Consider the following 19,484-nt stretch of genomic DNA (forward strand, 5'->3'; position numbering starts at 1 on the left):
CACACATGCATGTGACGCTGAGTACAAGAAGGGGGCAGGAGCGTCCCAGGGGGAGGGCAGTGCCTTCCATTTCATCCTCGTTTCTCTATCTGACACGAAACGGGCTGCATCTGTGGGCAGTAGACCTATGGATTCATGGTGGGTTATTCTCTATGATAGAAATGCTTCAGTTACTAAACTTTTAAACCAGTAAGATAAATTGTTGTCAAAATTTCGGAGGCTCCAAGCAGAGCAGAATTTGCAGGTAAGGTCTGGCACCGCTAGAGGCCGCACCGGAGCTTTCCCGACTAAACCACAGGTCCGTCCCCCACTGCCTGCGGCCCAGCCCCTGGCCCCAAAGCCTGCAGCAAAGAACCCCTGCCCAGGGGCGCCTGGGTGGCTCAGTGGATTAAGCCACTGCCCTCGGCATCAGGTCATGATCTCCGGGTCCTGGGATCGAGCCCCGCATCGGGCTCTCTGCTCTGCAGGGAGACTGCTTCCTCCTCTCTCTCTGCCTGCCTCTCTGCCTACTTGTGATCTCTCTCTGTCAAATAAATGAATAAAATCTTAAAAAAAAAAAAAAAAAAGAACCCCTGCCCAGATTAACCAGGGTGCAGGGGGGCGGCTTTTCTGAGCAGGGAGCCGTAAGCAGAGGCACCGACCCCTTTGCCTTCTGGAGGAAACATTTTCTCTTGCAGAGACTCGATCTCTGATTAACATGAAGGAAGAGCCGATGAAATGTTGTTTTACACACCATCATATAGAAGATGAGAAAATATTTCCAGCTTTAACAAGCATCATCACAGATAGTTTACAGCTTACTAATTACACCTAACCCCAGACTGGATGCTCCGATTCAGGTTCCTGCTCTACCCCGACTCCCAAGGGCTCCGAGCGGATGCAGTCGTGAGCTGCTGTTCCTCAAGAGACCGTGGAGGCCACGTCGTCTGTCACAGGCTTTGAGGACAGAGTTCTCCTGTGAGTGTCACATCCCCCAGCACCGCCAGTTAACCTGAGGACCCGTGAAGGGACCAGGGACCATGCCAGCCCCGCAGTGCACTCCACAGGAGAGACACGGTGCCGTCTGTCTGACTGGGGCTCGTTCTCCCTTTGCCACGTCACACCGCAACAGGGTGGGAGCCAAGCTCCCCCAGGAGGCACCTTAATGGGGTCGGCTTCATCTCCACTGCGCGAGGACGGAGATGCGGGTCCAGAACTGATGTAGAACTTGATCTCGAGGTTCTGTTCAAACATGTTCTCAACCGGATCCGTCTAGAAAAAACCAAAAAGCAGGAGCTCAGTGCTTAGAGTTCATGGTTCTTAATGTCTGCCATGAACATTACAGTATTTCTCAGTAAGCAGCTGTAATTCTAGCATTTTTGTTAGATGTGTTTGAACACACGAGGCTGCTGCCATCATGCTGCCGCTGGGAGTGGTCTGCTCCCACCACGGCACTGAGCACGGCTCTGCACGCTCCGGCCTGGCCTTCCCCTGGGAAGCACCAGGACAGGGCGCCTGGGGGGCTCAGCCCATGGGATGTCTGCCTTCTGCAGGGGTCGTGATCTCGGGGTCCTGGGATCCAGTCCCGCATCCAGCTCCCTGCTCAGCGGGGAGCCTGCTTCTCCCTCTGCCACTGCCCTCCCCTGCTCGTGCTCTCTCTCAAATAAGTAAAATCTTTAAAAGGAAGGAAGAAAAAGAAAAGAAAGTGCTAAGAAGTCGAAAGAAAGGTGGATTCCATCCAGAGTGGGTAACAGAGACGTGGACTAGAAACTAAAGAGGAGAATTTCACCCGTGGGTACCTACTGAAACTGTCCCACTCGGGCATACTGAAGCTTTGAATTAAAGACACTTGAGAAAAAGTCGGTGCAAACAGGACACTCTGACCCTCCTTTGTCCTCTTGAAAGCAGGCGAACTTCTCCCTGTGAAAGGTGCCCTCCCTGTCCCAGGAGGAGGGAGGACATTCCTGTCACCAGAGAGGGGACATCTGGGGCCAGGAAGGCGGTGCAAACAAGCCTCGTTGCAGTAGCCATGTCTTCCCAGTGATTTCTTCCCCATTCACTGCCTGTAGCCCCAAGCCTTTATCATGTCCAGTCTCCACGCACAATCTGTTTCTTAGTCTAAAAGCTGTAAGAGCTTCCTGCTCTGGTCCTTCCTCTCATGGAGACTCTTGCATATGAGTCAGCATTCAGTTAAGATGTGTGTGGTTTTCTGTTAAGCTCTTCTGTCAGGCTGATTCTCAGGCGCTGCCAGAGACCCGGAGAGAAGAGGGGAGAGTTGCTCGTCCCCGGCGCTGCCTTAGGCATTAAGTCAAGTACGAGAAGCCCATGCGCCTCAGGCCTTATGGTACAGACACAAACATGGGCGCTCAGGGGCAGCACCCTTTATGTCAATAAGAAATTTTTAAAATTGATTTGGGAAGATCTTGTCATGTGTGACTGAGTGACTCCCAAAGTTATAAAGTGTCTTCAACAAAATGCAGAGGCAGCCCCAGGGTTTCTGTATGGGAGAGGATCGGCCGGAAGACGGGAGCCTTCTTGGGGCTCTGTGCACACAGTGTTTTGTGTGATACTAGATGAAAAAAAACAGTCTGTTTTGCGACTTTCATACACTTACTTTTTAATGCTGTTAAAAAGAAACAACGTACGCAGGATGGAGTCACTGAAGCCCCGGCAAGGCTTCACCCCACGGAGTGTGGTCTCAGCCTCTCCGGGCAGTGGAACTGTAAGCCGGTCTGGAATTTCCTCCTCCCATGCTGATGCCCGTCCTCCCCAGGGAAGGTGACCTGCCTGAGACCACCCTTTCTTTCTTTTGCTAATAACGCCCTGGTCCCCACTGTTACTGCCTCGGGAGGCCTTGCCTTTGCATCACCCAACAGGCTCCCTTGCATCTGTTCCATAAGATGCACCCCCATTCTTAAGTTGGTGAAAGAAGCCCAGCTGGCCTTTACCTTTGCTCAGTTGGATTTTCTCCTAACGTAAGATTATGCTCCTGGGAGTTGTGCGGCAGCAGCTGTGACTGGGAATGTAGGGGTTCTGGGGGAGCTGGGAGGCGGTATTAGGGGGAGGCTTACACAGCCTGAGCAGCCCTTAGTCTTGGAGCCCTTGTTGATGAAAACGAAACCTAGGGCTTCGTATGAACCCGTTCTTGGACAACAGACCACAGGCTCTTCAGTCAGGCCGAGTAATGGGAAGCAGAAATCACTGACGATGCGCAAAGCAAAGCTCTCTGCTTAGTGAATTACTTCTGAACTTGTTTCCAGTTCAGGGCCACTTCAGATACATGGCTTAGATCCTCAAGTGTCCTGGTTTTTTCATTTCTCAAGTTGGAGACAGCGTCTTCTGCCATTAATTCGTGTGACCCTTTTTGTGAAATAGGACGGACTATTCATGTGATACTTGATGGGTGCCTTTTTGGTGTGGAGAATTCAGAAGTCTGCTTGCGGATTAACTCCTATCATTAATTCCATTTTCTCTGTGGCTAATAGTGAAGAAATCAGCAAGGCTCCCAACAACGTCCTTGGGCTTGCTGCTGAAGGCTGGAACCCAAAGCCCAGCAACCTGGCAGGGCCCCTCGTGCGTGGTGCTTGTCCAGCTGTCATCACAGGGGCACACAGGAAACTGAGGGCCTCTCCCCTCCCTCGCAGCCGGCCCTGCATCCCCCCTCCCAGCCTCTGATCCCATCCGCAGGGGTTCACCCTCCTCTGCCTCACCTGCTGTTCTGTCCACACTGCCTTTCTCTTTGTTCAGAGAATTGTGTTTTCAGTGTGAGATGCAGCAAATACAGGGAAAGGGCCTGAATCACAGAATGTTAATCACTGGGATGCACACATCCCGGAGCATGCCGCCGGACATCCGAAACTGGGACACTGGCGGCCCGGGGAGCCCGTCCTGCAGCCCAGTCACAAACTCCCTCCTCCCTAAAGGAAAGCATCTTGGGCACAATGGTCACCTCTTTGCATTTGTTTAGAAGTTTACCACATTAAGTATGCATCCTTGAACATGGCTGGGGGATCAGTGCCTGCCAGGAGACCTCTGACGGTAATTTAAATGCTTGACATTCTGCCCGGGACTAAGGAGGCCTCCGTGTCAAAAGAAGAGCCATCTGTACCCCAATGTTTATTGCAGCAATGGCCACGGTCGCCAAACTGTGAAAGAACCAAGATGCCCTTCAACGGATGAATGGATAAGGAAGATGTGGTCCATATACACAATGGAGTACTATGCCTCCATCAGAAAGGATGAATACCCAACTTTTGTAGCAACATGGATGGGACTGGAAGAGATTATCCTGAGTGAAATAAGTCAAGCAGAGAGAGTCAAGTATCATATGGTCTCACTTATTTGTGGAGCATAACAAAGAACACGGAGGACATGGGGAGATGGAGAGGAGAGGGAGTTGAGGGAAACTGGAAGGGGAGATGAACCATGAGAGACTATGGACTCTGAAAAACAACCAGAGGGTTTTGAAGGGGCGGGGTGGGGGGGAGGTTGAGGAACCAGGTGGTGGGTATATGGAGGGCATGTATTGCATGGAGCACTGGGTGTGGTGCAAAAACAATGAACACTGTTACGCTGAAAATAAACAAATAAAATAAATAAATAGATAAATAAGTCATCCATCCTGAATAATCATACCTCCAGCACACAGCTACGAGCCACACGAGCAGGAATTAGACTGCTCCTCCCCCCCCCATCAGGGTTAGGGCTTCTCTTTCATAAAGCCTTGGGTAGCCTAGACACCCAACCGCTTGGGTGACCCCAGTTCTCCCTCCCCACACCCTAATTCCTAGGCTTGTGCTTTAAATTCACCAATAAAAAGTAGCTCTGGGCATGGGTGTGTTCTCCAGGGCTGTCCGTGATCAGTCCCAGTCCCCAGAGGTCCCTGGAGGGTGGTGCGGAGATGAGTCGCACAGTCCTAATGAGAACGGTGGAGGCGAGTCCGACCACAACACTGGCTGTGGGAAGTGGCCGCGGGCTCTGCTGGTGGTGCGGCTGGCTGAGTGCCCCAGGCCAGCGGAGCAGAGGGCACCCCTGCTGATGGGCTGATGGGGCTGTAGTCTCATTTGTTCCCAGCCTGTGCTCCTGTGTTTTTTCACTCAATGCTATGGGGTTTTTTAAATTTTAGTTTAGTTTAATTAAATCCAATTAATTAACATACAGTGCATTATTAGTTAGAGTTCAGTGACTCGTCGATGCTCATTCCATCACAGGCCTTCTTAAGCCCGTCACCCAGTGACCTGTCCCTCAACACCTTGTGGTAAGACTCCTCCGTGGGGTGCACACCGCTGTGGCTCTGTCGTCTGTACTGCTCAGCAGGATTTCATCATACGAAGACCCCATCATTCCTCTACTCACTGCCCAGCGGCCGAGCGTCTGGGTTTGTCAGTCTTGAAGATCCCGTACTCCTGGCACAGAGGAGCAAGGCCGCTGCGGCATAGGGTAGGGTACCCTGCGGCCTCAGGCCCCCATGGGCCCCCCAGCGCTTGCCCGCCAAGTGTTTACGAGCCCTGCAGTCACGTGTCTCGGGGGTCTAGCACCTTTCACGTGTTTATTGTCTTCGGATTTCCGCTTCTGTGAATTGCCTGGGAAGCGTCCTGCACCCCCACCCCCCCACTCCCCAGCCCGGTGCTGAGCGGAGGACTTTCTCTCCCTGGCGCAGGTTCTTCCCACACTCTGCACACGAGCCTTCCTGGTTGTCCAGCAGCAAGTGTCTTCTCCACTCTGAGCCTTGTGTTTCTGTCGTCCTTGCCGCTGCTCTGCGGTCCTGGCTTAGTAAGTCAAGTGTCCACTGATGCCTTTGTACCTTTTTCTCTGGACATTGTTCTGTTCCATTGGTCTGTGTGTCTGTGTGTTTGCCAGGGCCCTACTGTTGCAGCTACCATGGTTCTTTTTTTTTTATTCTCATTTTATTTATTTTTTCAGCGTAACAGTATTCATTGTTTTTGCACAACACCCAGTGCTCCATGCAAAACGTGCCCTCCCTATTACCCACCACCTGTTCCCCCAACCTCCCACCCCTGACCCTTCAAAACCCTCAGGTTGTTTTTCAGAGTCCATAGTCTCTTATGGTTCGCCTCCTCTTCCAAAATTTTTTTTTTAATAAACATATAATGTATTTTTATCCCCAGGGGTACAGGTCTGTGAATCGCCAGGTTTACACACTTCACAGCACTCACCATAGCACATACCCTCCCCAATGTCCATAGCCCCCTCCCCCTCTCCCAATCCCACCTCCCCCCAGCAACCCCCAGTTTGTTTTGTGAGATTAAGAGTTACCATGGTTCTTTTTCAAGACCTTATTTATTTAAGAGAAAGAGAGAGAAGGAGCTGTGGGGAGGGGCAGAGGGAGAGGGAGAAGCTAACTCCCCACTGAGCAGAGAGCCCAATGCGGGGCTCGATCCCAGGACCCTGAGATCATGATCTGAGCTGAAGGCAGAGGCTTAACTCACTCAGCCCCCCAGGCGCCCCTATTTTACTTTATTTTTTAAAGATTTATTTATCTGTCAGAGAGAGAGAGAGAGCGAGTGAGCACAAGCTGGGGGAGGGGCAGAGGGAGATGCAGGTTCTCCGCTGAGCAGAGAGCCTGATGGGGGACTCGATCCCGGCACCCCAGGATCATGACCTGAGCCGAAGGCAGGGGCTTAACACACTGAGCCACCCAGGCGCCCCTAATATATATATTTTAAACACTTAACTCTAACTTTGTTCTTTCACCATCAGAGAACATACACTCTCCATGAGGCCAACCCACTGATGTTTGTTGAGACTTAGTTTGTAGTCCGTCTGCCCATTTAAAAAAATATTTCTGAGATTTTAAGAAGAAAGTGCTTTCAGCATTTGTTGTGTGTCCTGTATTTCCAGTAGGTCAGTTTTGTTATCATTTTATTCAAATATTTCCTATAAATTACTGAGTAATTCCCTATCATTGAGGATTTGTCTATTTCTTCTTACTATATGTATCTAAGGCACACTACTGGTCCATATATATTTCAAACTAGTATGACTTCTAGGTAAAAGTGGCTTTTCATTAATCACGTGACTTTCTTTACTGCCAATAATACTTTTTGTGTTAGGTTTTATGATTATATAGTGATCTCAGCCTCCCTTCAGTTAATGTCTAATTGACATTAAAACCTTTAGATGAAGTTCAGAGGTTTCCCTCATGAACAGTATGTAGGATGTGTTAGAGTTTATTGTATCTATTCTGACAGTATTTATTTTGTCCCTGGAGTGTTCCTGTCTCTTGTAATCAGTTTGGTTAGTGGTTACTGAGATTTCTCTCCATCTTGGTCCTTGATCACCATCTGCCCCATCTGCTCACGGTTTCCTTGCTTCTCCTGTCCCGTCTTGTTAGATTAGCTGACTCCATGAGTGCTCCTTCTGCCTTTGAACCTCGTCAGACTATTCCTGTTCTACTTGTAGCTTCCCTGGAAATTAAGACGTGCCCTGCTAACTCCGCAAATCCAGATGTGATCCAACCTTTCCCCTCCTTCCTGGACAATACCCAGATGTTAGACTGTTGTAAATTTGCTTACCTCTCTCCTAAATTAACAGTTCAAGTCCGTCTTGTTTTGTTCTTCAGTCCTCTAGACACTGTGTCCACTGTTGTAGTCAGGCGGTGTCGTTTACGTCTGCTTGTGTGTTCACCTTCTTTGTTCTCGACTCTTTTATACTAGACCCATCCTTCTAGACCTCTTTCTTTCTTTTTTTTTTTTTGCATTTTAATTATTTTTTATTCGTTTATTTGTTTATTTACAGCATAACAGTGTTCATTGTTTTGGCATCACACCCAGTGCTCCATGCAGTACATGCCCTCCCTATTACCCACCACCTGGTTCCTCAACCTCCCAAGCTCCCCCGCCCGTTCAAAACCCTCTGGTTGTTTTTCAGAATCCATAGTCTCTCATGGTTCATCTCCCCTTCCAGTTTCCCTCAACTCCCTCTCCTCTCCATCTCCCCATGTCCTCCATATTATTTGTTATGCTCCACAAATAAGTGAGACCATATGATACTTGACTCTCTCTGCTTGACTTATTTCGCTCAGCATAATCTCTTCCAGTCCCGTCCATGTTGCTACAAAAGTTGGGTATTCATCCTTTCTGATGGAGGCATAGTACTCCATTGTGTATATGGACCACATCTTCCTTATCCATTCATCCGTTGAAGGGCATCTTGGTTCTTTCCACAGTTTGGTGACCTTAGCCATTGCTGCAATAAACATTGGGGTACAGATGGCCCTTCTTTTCACTACATCTGTATCTTTGGGGTAAATACCCAGCAGTGCAATTGCAGGGTCATAGGGAAGCTCTATTCTTAATTTCTTCAGGAGTCTCCACACTGTTCTCCAAAGTGGCTGCACTAACTTGCATTCCCACCAACAGTGTAAGAGGGTTCCCCTTTCTCCACATCCTCTCCAACACACGTTGTTTCCTGTCTTGCTAATTTTGGCCATTCTAACTGGTGTCAGGTGGTATCTCAATGTGGTTTTAATTTGAATCTCCCTGATGGCTAGTGATGATGAACATTTTTTCATGTGTCTGATAGCCATTTGTATGTCTTCATTGGAGAAGTGTCTGTTCATATCTTCTGCCCATTTTTCGATATGATTATCTGTTTTGTGTGTGTTGAGTTTGAGAAGTTCTTTATAGATCCTGGATATCAACCTTTTGTCTGTACTGTCATTTGCAAATATCTTCTCCCATTCCGTGGGTTGCCTTTTTGTTTTGTTGACTGTTTCCTTTGCTGTGCAGAAGCTTTTGATCTTGATGAAGTCCCAAAAGTTCATTTTCGCTTTTGTTTCCTTGGCCTTTGGAGACATATCTTGAAAGAAGTTGCTGTGGCTGATACTGAAGAGGTTACTGCCTATGTTCTCCTCTAGGATTCTGATAGATTCCTGTCTCACGTTGAGGTCTTTTATCCATTTCGAGTTTATCTTTGTGTACGGTGTAAGAGAATGGTCGAGTTTCATTCTTCTACATATCGCTGTCCAGTTTTCCCAGCACCATTTATTGAAGAGACTGTCTTTTTTCCATTGAATATTTTTTCCTGTTTTGTCGAAGATTATTTCACCATAGAGTTGAGGGTCCATATCTGGGCTCTCCACTCTATTCCACTCAGACCTCTTTCTTTCTGCCCAAAGTACCTTCTCGAGAACGTCCCTCAGTGAGATTGTGTCGCTGACAGATTCTCTTCTCTTAGTTCTCATTCGTCTGTACATGAAAGAAATTCACCCTCATTCTTGAAAGGTACTTCTGCTGTGTTTCTAGGTCACCAGCGATGCCCTTACGGCGCTTGAGTATGTCTTTCTTCTCCAAGTTTCTGATGATTCTGTCACCGTGCCACCTGCCATCGTGTTTAGGCAATCTCTTTTTGCACTCAGGATGACATAAGATGCACGTGTCTGGATGTGAATCTGTTCTCATTGATCACGCCTGGGATTTGCTAAGCTTCTTGAGTCTGTGGATCTACTCCTGAGTCTGAAGAAGTCTCCCTGTTATATTTTCAACTACTGCTCTGTTCTCTCTACTCACTCTTCAGAGCTTGGACAAAATGCTGGTTAGAACTTCTTACCTCATGCCTGCTATGTTCATCCTCTCTGCTGTATTTTCTAGAATTTTCTCTCTCCATCCTGTTCTGATTTGTCTTATAATTCACTAATTCTCCCTTCTGTTCTGTTCTGCTCATTTTTCCTGCCAGGGATGTCCATATAACTTTCATTTCCAGAAGATCTGTTTAATTATTTTCTGGGTACGGTGTGCCGCATTTTCCCTGCAGTTATTAGGGTTGTCATTGGCCGTATTTTACAAACTATAATTTGTAATTTTTTTTTTACATTTTAACATCTCTGAAATAGATATATGTATGGAAATTAATGTTGTTTTATAATTCCTACCAGCCAAAAAGCAGCTATGGGATCACTAATATGCGTACGAAATGGAAATTAGCAACTGGCGTGAAAGGGAAAAAAGCACCTGTAAGGTGGGTAGCTACGAAGCAGGTGTGTGAGGTTGTCTTCTCCGGTAGAGGCACCAGATGTGCAGCAGCCGCTGCCGCTGAAGTCACCATGTGATGAAGTTTCAGTAAACTCTCGCACTGTGTGCGGCCTGTGCGCTGCTGCACAGAGCAGACGGGCAGTGCGGGACCCGGGAGACGAGCCACCCAGCCTTCGTCGGGGCTTCGCCCTGCGCCCACACCTGTTCCTGGACACAGGACTCCCTGGGTGCTACGGCTTGTCTCCGCTTCCCCTCGCTGACTCCTAGCAGCGCAGCTGGCCCAAAGCCACTCCCTTGAACAGAACCCATCCGTTAGCTCCCAGTGCTGGGCGTCCAGGAACCTGGTGGGCACGGCAGAGCTGAGTCCTCCACCGAGGGTCTCCTAAGGCTGGAATCAAGGTGTTGGAAAGGGTTGGGGTGTCACCTGAGGCTTGGGCTCCTTTCGTAGCTCTCCTGGTTGTTAGCAGAATTCCTTTCCTTGCAGCTGTCAAACTCACAGGGGCTGCATCTTCAAGGTCAAGGGGAACGTCTCTCTGACACGAACTTTGTGGAGAGGGTTCGCTTGATGAGGTCAGGTCCACCGAGGGCCGTCTCCCTTCTCATTCACTCGGAGTCAGCTGATGAATGACTTAGCCAAGGGAGCTGATGGTCCCTCTCCTTCTCACTCATCCTGCCCAGACTCAGGGGATGGGATTTTCTAGCATTTGTGCAGCAGGTGACAGGGATCTTCGGGATCTCTTGGAATCCTGCCTGAGACTTTCCTACAAGGAGCTGCCTCAGGCCATGGGGGTCATGCATGGCTCATACAGTTTTTGAGTGTGTTTATTCCCATCATGCACTCAGTGACCGTGGAGCTCACCACAGGTTAGACGCAAGGACCACTGGATCTACTGAAAGACAATCCCAGGCCAAAATGTCATTTGCCCACAGTGTGCGCCAGCTCTGTGCTGACTACATGGTGGGGGGACCAGAGTGGTCCCAGGAATTAGCATCGACGATCTCTGACTTTGGGTGTTTGCTCTGCCTAGGGCGCAACGATTCTAGAATCGCCCACAGAGCTCTGCCTCCCAGGGTCACTGGCCCAGTCTGCCACTCCCTTCTGCACTCGGTGACTGTGAAGCAGCCTGGCTTCCAGGCTTCTGGGTTCTGAACCCCAACCCCGTCCGTTTGTCTTGCAAGTCCCGGGGTGGTAACTTCTCCTTGCAGTTCCGACCTCGGTGTTGCCTTGCTGTTTGCTTTTTGCCTTAGTCTTCTGATGCCCGTTTAATCAGGTCTCTGTTGTAGAATGACTTTACCACATGGATGAACCTGGAGGACATGCGGAGTACAATAAGCCCATCACAGAAGAACAAACACTGCACGATTCCACTTAGATGAGGAATCTGTGACCATCACACTCGCAGAAGTGCGCAGTGGGATATGGTCGCCGGAGCTCAGCGGGGGAGGAGGAATGGGGAGACATCAGTCGATGGCGTAAAGCTTCAGTTTTGCAAGATGAGTAACTTCTAAGATTTGCAGCACAGCACCATGCCTGTAGTTAATGATACTATATTGTGCACCTAAAACTTGTGAAGAGGGCTTCTCTTGTTACTGTTTTTACCACAACAACCAAAAAAAGGCATCAGGAAGCTTCTGGAGGTGACAGGTACGTCTGTTGCCTTGGTGTGGTTTCCTAGTCTCGTGTGTCAGATCATTTACATTAAATACACGCATCAATGGTATATCAATCAATTACACCTAAAACAGGCTGTTTAAGATAAATTAATAAAATAAAGTGTCTGTCGAAATAACTGGTACATCGTGTGCCCGGCTGGCCCAGTGGTTAAATGTCCAAGTCTTGATTTTGGCTCAGGTCATGATCTCAAGGTCGTGACATTGAGGACAGCGTGGGGTTCCACATGGGGCATGGAGTCTGCTTAAGTTTCTCTGTCTCCCTCTGCCTCTGCCCTCCCCACCGCCTGTGCACACGTGCTCGCTCTCTTTCTCTTTAATAAATCCTTAAAATAAAATAAATAAAATAAAACAAAACAACAGACACAGCTCCTGATTTCCTGACTGGAGCCAGACACATGCCCAGAGTTTTCTGTGCAATGGAACAGGGACGCGAGCTCCACCATATTTGTATAATGCACAGCTGAGCGGAAAGACAGCTGGACACCCTGTGCTCCATGGGGGTGACACGCACACACCAGCTCTGTGGCCCACAGCAAGGCCCCACTACCTGCGATCTGAAGGAGGACCCTACGTGGGCTGTGACTGTATCGCAGGAGGTGAGGAAGTCGGTTCCCGAGCAGCAGGATGCCCCGCGGGGAGGGAGGGCCTGCCACCCGGCAGCCAGCATCCCCGGGGTGTCAGCCAAGTCTCCACGTGCACCCGGGCGCGGGCCACACAGCTGTCCGGTGCCGTTCTCTGTGCACGTGACACAGTGCACCACGTGAAATGTTTTGTTGGTTATTTTACTCGAACGACGAAAACGACTTTTCGTCCCACATGAACTTGCAGCCTTGTTTCCCACCACACCCGGGTCTCCCAGGAGCTTGCAGAAGCCCTCGGGCCTCTCGCTGGGCAGGTGCGACAGCAGTTTCAGGGTGGCAGCACAGTGCGATTCGTAGAACGTCGGGAACTTCTAGAAGGCGGCGGAGCCGGCTCTGGAGGCTTCGTGCTTACCTGGCACGGAGCCGTAGCATCGGCGGCAGGGCACCGAGGGCCACAGAGGGTGACCCTGAGTCCTGTCGCAGGCTCCCTGGAAGACAGTGGCAGACGTGCTTTACGCAGCAAACTAAAACTACCGTTCATGCCTTTTTTGGTCTTTTTAATCTATTTAATCTATTTAAAATTCTTCTCAGCCTATATTTTTCAGAGATGGTCTGATTTCTCATGTATTCATATTTAAATCAGAATGTTTCTATTTATTCATCTGAATTAAACACATTTACTATATCTTAGAACTCTGCATCTCAAATGAAACTATTTTTAGCAAATGATGAGGAAAGTACAGAAATAAATTATCTAAGTTTTCACAAATTTAATTCCCGTGTGTCATACCTTTGCTTTCTTTTTCCCAAAAGTATTACATTTAAATAAAACATAACACATTTTGAAAGACCCGAGGGATTTCAAAAACACGGTCATGCAAATGATGGCTGCTTTTGCTGTGTCTGCTTGTCCCCTCTCTGGGAATCAATGCCACACTGCACCCCACCCCCCAGGGAACCTAGTGCACACTTCTTAACCTGTGTTATCCATCATAAGAACATACGCAGGTGCAGAACAATTAGTTATATTTAAAACTTCTATCATAGTATCCAGATATTATTTCTGTAGACAGAATACAGTATCCAACTGTGAGGTTTTTTCCTCAAAGTTTTTTTTGTTTGTTTGTTTGTTTTTTGTTTAAAGGAGGCTCTACACCCAGTGCGGGGCTTGAACTCACAACCCTGAGATCAAGAGTCTCATGGTCTACCAACTGAGCGGACCAGGCGCCCCTCTGCAAAGGAATTTTAAAGAAAGCCCATACTTTATCGTCTACCAATTGTACCAATTTTAAACATACTGTATTCAAAATGAAGTCTTGAAGTATGATTATAGTTCCACTTAAATATCAGAGATGGAAAAGCACAGACTGAGACTAACAGGCACGCCTTCAGCACCAGACAGAGCTAGCAGTGGGTTTTTCCCACTATAAACCCTTGACACGGTCGCTTAACAGTCAGATAAGGAAGTGCATTAGAAATGTCACAGAACACTGAACAAGGATTTATTGCTCCGCAGCATTCAGAGACAAAATAATGGTAAAAATAAAACTCGAAGTTAAAATGCTAACTTCATAAAGCATGATGATAATACACGGCCTTTTTTTAGGTTTCTTCTTAAAAATGTCAAGCCCGTCAGGGCTCCCACCAATCAGTGTTTTGGCACCCAACGTACCTATCCAGTGGTGTTCTGCAGCAGACAAGACCGTGGCCTTGACTTTGGAGCAGCCACGCCAGGCCAGCCTCCACCTGAATGCTTGGCGTCTCTTCTCCCACATTCAGTGCCTCCTCACATCTCTTGAATTAGAACCCATCCTGGTTCTCACCTTCGCAAGGGCACTCGCGTTCTCTTTAATTGTTTCATCTACTGTCCACAAAAAAGTCAGTCCACATGTATTTCTTCAACAGCCACTCTGCTTTTCAGAGTTTGCCTGTCTCGAGTTCCTTATGAGCCTGCTCCCTGCCCTCCAGAATATTCGTCCGCTGGAGCAAGCCCCCACATGACCCAGTCCAGTGTGAGCCACAGAACTGTGCAGTGAACGGAAAGGAGAGCTCGGACACACAGAAGGCTGTTCCCACCTGAGCAGGAAGCTGGCTCTCACGTGGCCACGCGGACCCACGGGAGTGGGGGCAGCAGGTCCTGACCTAGGCGACAACTAGCCCCGCCCCTTTGAGATCTGAGCTCCTCGCCCTTAGTCAGGTGTTCAGTTTCTAACCACACGTCGGATCGGTACTTCTCTTTGGCTTTCATTTTACTAAAAGAGACAGAAAGAAAGAAAGATGTCATTAAGCACTGAGTGCTGGAGACGACTTAAAATTGGATCCTATAGAACTGGGGGGGTGGGGCTAATTCAGTTAGGATCCTCAGTCAAGCCCAATTTTGTGCTTGAAACATTTCAGATAAAAGAGATTTGACAATTGTATCAGGGTTGTTTAATAGGAAACCAAAACAATGGAGCAAATAATGAGTAATGAACACACACACATACACGTATATGTATATGTCTGTATACACTACTTTATATACTGTACACACTACTTTCCATCACACACATACACGTATATGTACGTGTATCTGTCTACACCACTTTCCATCTGACTCCCGTGCCTGCTTTTGAGCAGAGGTATGAATTGAGACACCCTGGACGTGAGTTAAAATACCATGTTTATTCTGAAACAAATAAATAGCAGTAACAGATGGTATTGACAGTTCTGAGCTGTCTCTTTCTCATACTGAGACCTGCCTTCTCCCTTTCACCTTTAAGTAAAGGATACTGGTCTTATAACCAAATCATCTGTAGCGTGTGAAACTTTTACTGAGAAGTAACTCGCCTCCTCGCCCTGAACCTGACCCAGATGTGATGCCACAGTCACGTGCAGAAGACTTTAGGCACAGGGTGGCCCTCGGAGGCATGTCTCTCCTCCCCCTCACCCAGTGACTTTGTCAGAGCATGTTTATGTAGGAAACAGAGGTCATATGTGTATTTTTACACTGGCTTGAATTTGGGTTTTTCCCCCTTTTACGCTGCACTGTTCCACCATCTCACCTACACTGATGTATCATGAGCTACGACTCTTGTCTGTTTGTATGATTGTTATGACTATCATTCACCTTGTTGGGGTTTAATTCACCCTAAGCTTGTGTTAAGAAGGGAACAGAATCCGGGGGCACCAGGGTGGCTCAGTGGGTTAAAGCCTCTGCCTTCTGCTCAGGTCATGATCCCAGGGTCCTGTGATTGAGCCCCACATCGGGCTCTCTGCTCGGCAGGGAACATGCTTCCTCCTCTCTCTCTCTCTGCCTGCCTCTCTGCCTACTTGTGATCTCTGTCAAATGAATAGATAAAATCTTTTTAAAATTTAAAAAAAAAAAAAAAGAAGGGAACAGAATTCTCCACTAGCCAGAATGGGGAGAGGCACCTTTTAAAACATACACGTATTAGAGTACACAAGCCAAACTACAAGCTACAGCTAAAAATAGGTGGAAACCAGCATCAGTGGATCCTTCAGAAATTAAGGATCTGTGGGAAATGGGCAAGAATTTTTAGCTTCCCTCATTCTATCCTCATTAACAGGTGTGTTTTCTGCATAGACAGGGTATTGCCTACAAGAGGATTTAGGTGCTTGTGAATCAGGAACTTTTACAAATAAGAAGGAAAGAACAGCAGAAACCTTATTCACAGGTGTATGAGTTTCCAGAAGCATTGACAGCATTTTGTGGAGATGCCCCAGTCAACGAGAGCCTGTTGAAAGTACCTAACTGCTTTCAACTTTTTCTTACCTTTCCGTTTCATAGAAGAAATCTTTTTTTTTTTTTTTAACTGAACTCTACGTCACAGGAAGACTGAACGTGGCAGTGCACAGCGAGGACTTTGCGACCAGATTTCATGTCTTCTGAGAACAGCGCAGTGGGGCTCACTCATCTGCAGGGCAGGGAGCAGCCTCGGGGAGGACCTGTCGGGAAGCTCGCTCTCCGTCCAGAGCCGACTCCAGCTGGAGCATGGCTTACTCGCCCAGCGTCTCAAACCGCTCCATCGCCCTGGCGTTTCCTACAAAATCAGTTAAGTACACTTTCATCTGTCTTCTATTTAGGATGTTTAAATCCCATCCAGAAAAATTTAGGAGGTGCTCGGGACTGTTACTTGTCTTGAATAGTAAATAGGAAAGTTACATTTTACTAAGTGGGGCATAGTATTAAAGATTCCTAGGAACAGCCTCATTTGTATATGTATCATTTGTATTTGTATCATTTGTATATGTATCAACATGATAGCTGTCCCCCCGCCCCCCCACCACTGCTGCCACTGGCAAAGAACAGGGCCGATTTCTTAGGAAGAGCCTTTTTGTGGGTTGAGACCCACATATATTGACATAGTTCAGCAACTGCCTCATCATGGTTTCCAGCGTCTGTCTTTTCTGCCCATGCACCTTGCTGGACTCTGAGTGACGCCCACCCTTGGTCCTGGAGCGGACTGGGAACTTCTGGAAGACTCCACTCCTTTGGTTATTTCTAAGGTCAAGCCCTGAGTATCCCTTTCGTCCCTGATGCTAGAATGTAGAAAGTAACGTGGAAAAAGTAAATCAGTGTAAAGAAGGGTAGAAGCCAAGAAACGTGACAGTAGGTCACAACATGAGACTACTGAAGGAGGCCGAAAGAACTCTTTTTACTACCAGCAAAAAAGAGTAAAAGCGTCGAGATGGTACCAGTGCAAACACAGAGCCCTAGATCCTGACAAAGCTCCTAGGAAGTGCGGGGCCCGCCTCAACTTAACACACACTGGGCAGGAGCAGCCTACTTCCTGGACTCAGAGTGCGCGTCTAGTTGGAGAAACCATTCCTTCTCCCAAGGGGAAGACAAATTGACAGACCTGATTAAGGAAGGGCACTATTTCAAATGTTTTATTCTTAGAGATTAACTTAGATACTGGCACAGGCACTGAAATTCTAGTCTGCCCATCCATGGAGCAGCCGCCCGCCCAGCGGTATGTACAGTGCACACCGCTCAGTGCTGTCACAGCGTTCGGCCTCTGTTCCAGAAGGATCACCCGTTACTGGACGGGCCCGTCCCACGGCGGCGGAGGCTGGCACAGGCCAGTCCGGGTGTGAGAGAAACGACAGGCGTTTGTACACGCAGGGATTTACCACACACAGACTGTTCTGAAATTCCCCCAGGCCGCTTTCTGGTGCAAAGCAAACTCTGACTCCAGGAAAGTAGGAAACAAAGGACCCAAGAAGAGTGGCCCAGCCAGTCACTTCCTGTTACGTCTACAGGACTGTCCGTGAGGAATATCTGCCTCCAACGCCCCAGGTAGTTCAGTGCTGGGACTGGAGTGGACGTGTCAGCACCCTTGAGCCAACACAGGCAGAGTGCAGCCCTCTCAGCATCTCCCACGGCCCCGTGGCTTCTGGACGCCGCAGTCCCCGCGGGTCCCTGCTGCTGCTGGATCCCAGGACATAGGCGCCTTCCCTCGAGGCCCTGGAAGAAGCTGTGCCCTACAGAAACCAGCCTCACAACGGAGTATATTTTTCTTGGTAATGAGAGCAAGAGCATCTCATATCCTTACCGTAGAGGAACTGTCACAGCTGCTCGTGCCACTGAGCTTGATGTGCCTGGAGAGTTTGTTTCTTCAGATCTGATCTGTAGAGACTTTGCTGGGCTCAGCTACAAAGCTCTTATATGACATGTAATGTCCTGGAACGTGTGGGAACCAGCTGCATTTCAAGTATTCTCACATGGGACATGTGATATGAAAGTCGTTTAGGAGAACAGATATTTCTCTCCTGTGTGTTAATAATCAGAGAAGCAAACCGGGCACAACATGTGCCCAAATTCTTATGGGAAGTAAAAGGAAATAAGTGCCCTTGAGCAAATCACAACTGAACAAGGTGAGATGATTCAGACACAAACCAGGATCTGTGCGGGGAAGAAACATAGCAGCAAAAATCATAAGGCCTTAGGCGACATGACCCTGAGCACCCGCTGGGTCTGGCTCCAAGGACTTAGAGCCTAGACGTGGTACAAAACATCCCCGAACCGAAAGCGTGAAATGAGATATTAATGCACATATGACGGGAGTTGTTATTAGAAACATCCAAAATGTCAACGTTTCTGTATGTCTTTTGAGCGTCTGATGCCGGAACATGGTGAGCACACGGCTTTTACTGCATATTATTAAATACGGCCCAAAAAAGACTTGGTTTACAGAAATAGTAATTAGTTTCTGTAGACTTAAGGACTGAGGAAAGTGACCTGAAGAATGTTTAGGAATTATAAATTCAGTTAATTTCCAAATTCGTTAATTCCTGAGGTATTTTTACCTAGGGTTACCCACATTTCCAAGCACCTTTTCCTGAAGCAATTTGTAAGAGAAGCAAATAGAAATGGATCGTAAAAAGAGAAGCAGACATTTTAAAGCAGAAGCCCTGACTCTCTGCAGAGCAGACACTGGTTATTAGATATCTAGGAAGGTGTGCTGAGCTCCCAGTTGGCGAGTTGATAGGGCAAGAGCGAGGGCCGTGGGCCCACGCACCTTCCTGAGGCATCCCACAGGGGCTCTCAACGTTCATCCTGTGGAAGGAGGGAGTTCTCTCTCTGCTCACAGTGATGTGAACATGCCCAGGTTTCCCCTCCTGGAGATCTTGTCGGAGAAGGGCATCCTGAAAGCCTGGTTCCCGGCCCTCCAGCCGCCCAGAGGAGCCACTGCCAGCAGGCCAACTGCTGCTCCCCGGGGGTTCCGAGGCCGGCCCCTGCCCCTGCGGCAGTTACCGGTGACAGCTCAGCCGTGTGAACCAGACGGGCACCCGTGTGTGATGGTCCAGCCTGGCAGGAAGGAACTCATCCTTCCCTTGGAGGTAGGGTGGGAGGAATTAGGAGGGCACTCAGGAGATGACATTGTGATCCTGGACTGTTCGACACAGCGTCTGAATTACGAATGTTCAGATACGTACCTACATGAAGCTGTGTGTCCGGACAGACGGCCATACATATGAAGCTGTGTGTCCGGACAGACGGCCATACATATAAAGCTGTGTGTCCGGACAGACGGCCATACATATGAAGATGTGTGTCCGGACAGACGGCCATACATATGAAGCTGTGTGTCCGGACAGGCGGCCATACATATGAAGATGTGTGTCCGGACAGACGGCCATACATATGAAGATGTGTATATATGAACATGTGTGTATATACAGGATAATAGGAGTTGCAAGTTCTTACATAAGTTTTGTTTTACTGTGAGATTTTCTTTAGTAACCTTTAATT

The 19,484-nt window shown here is 48.3% G+C and overlaps 1 pseudogene; it reads right to left on the minus strand.

Annotated features, from left to right (window-relative positions):
• LOC123951554 overlaps positions 1-16,255 on the minus strand; it is a 46,788-nt pseudogene extending 30,533 nt beyond the window's left edge.
• Positions 16,256-19,484: the final 3,229 nt, after the last annotated feature.

The sequence above is a fragment of the Meles meles genome, chromosome 10, assembly GCF_922984935.1.
Source record: "Meles meles chromosome 10, mMelMel3.1 paternal haplotype, whole genome shotgun sequence".
Classification (NCBI taxonomy): Eukaryota; Metazoa; Chordata; class Mammalia; order Carnivora; family Mustelidae; genus Meles; species Meles meles.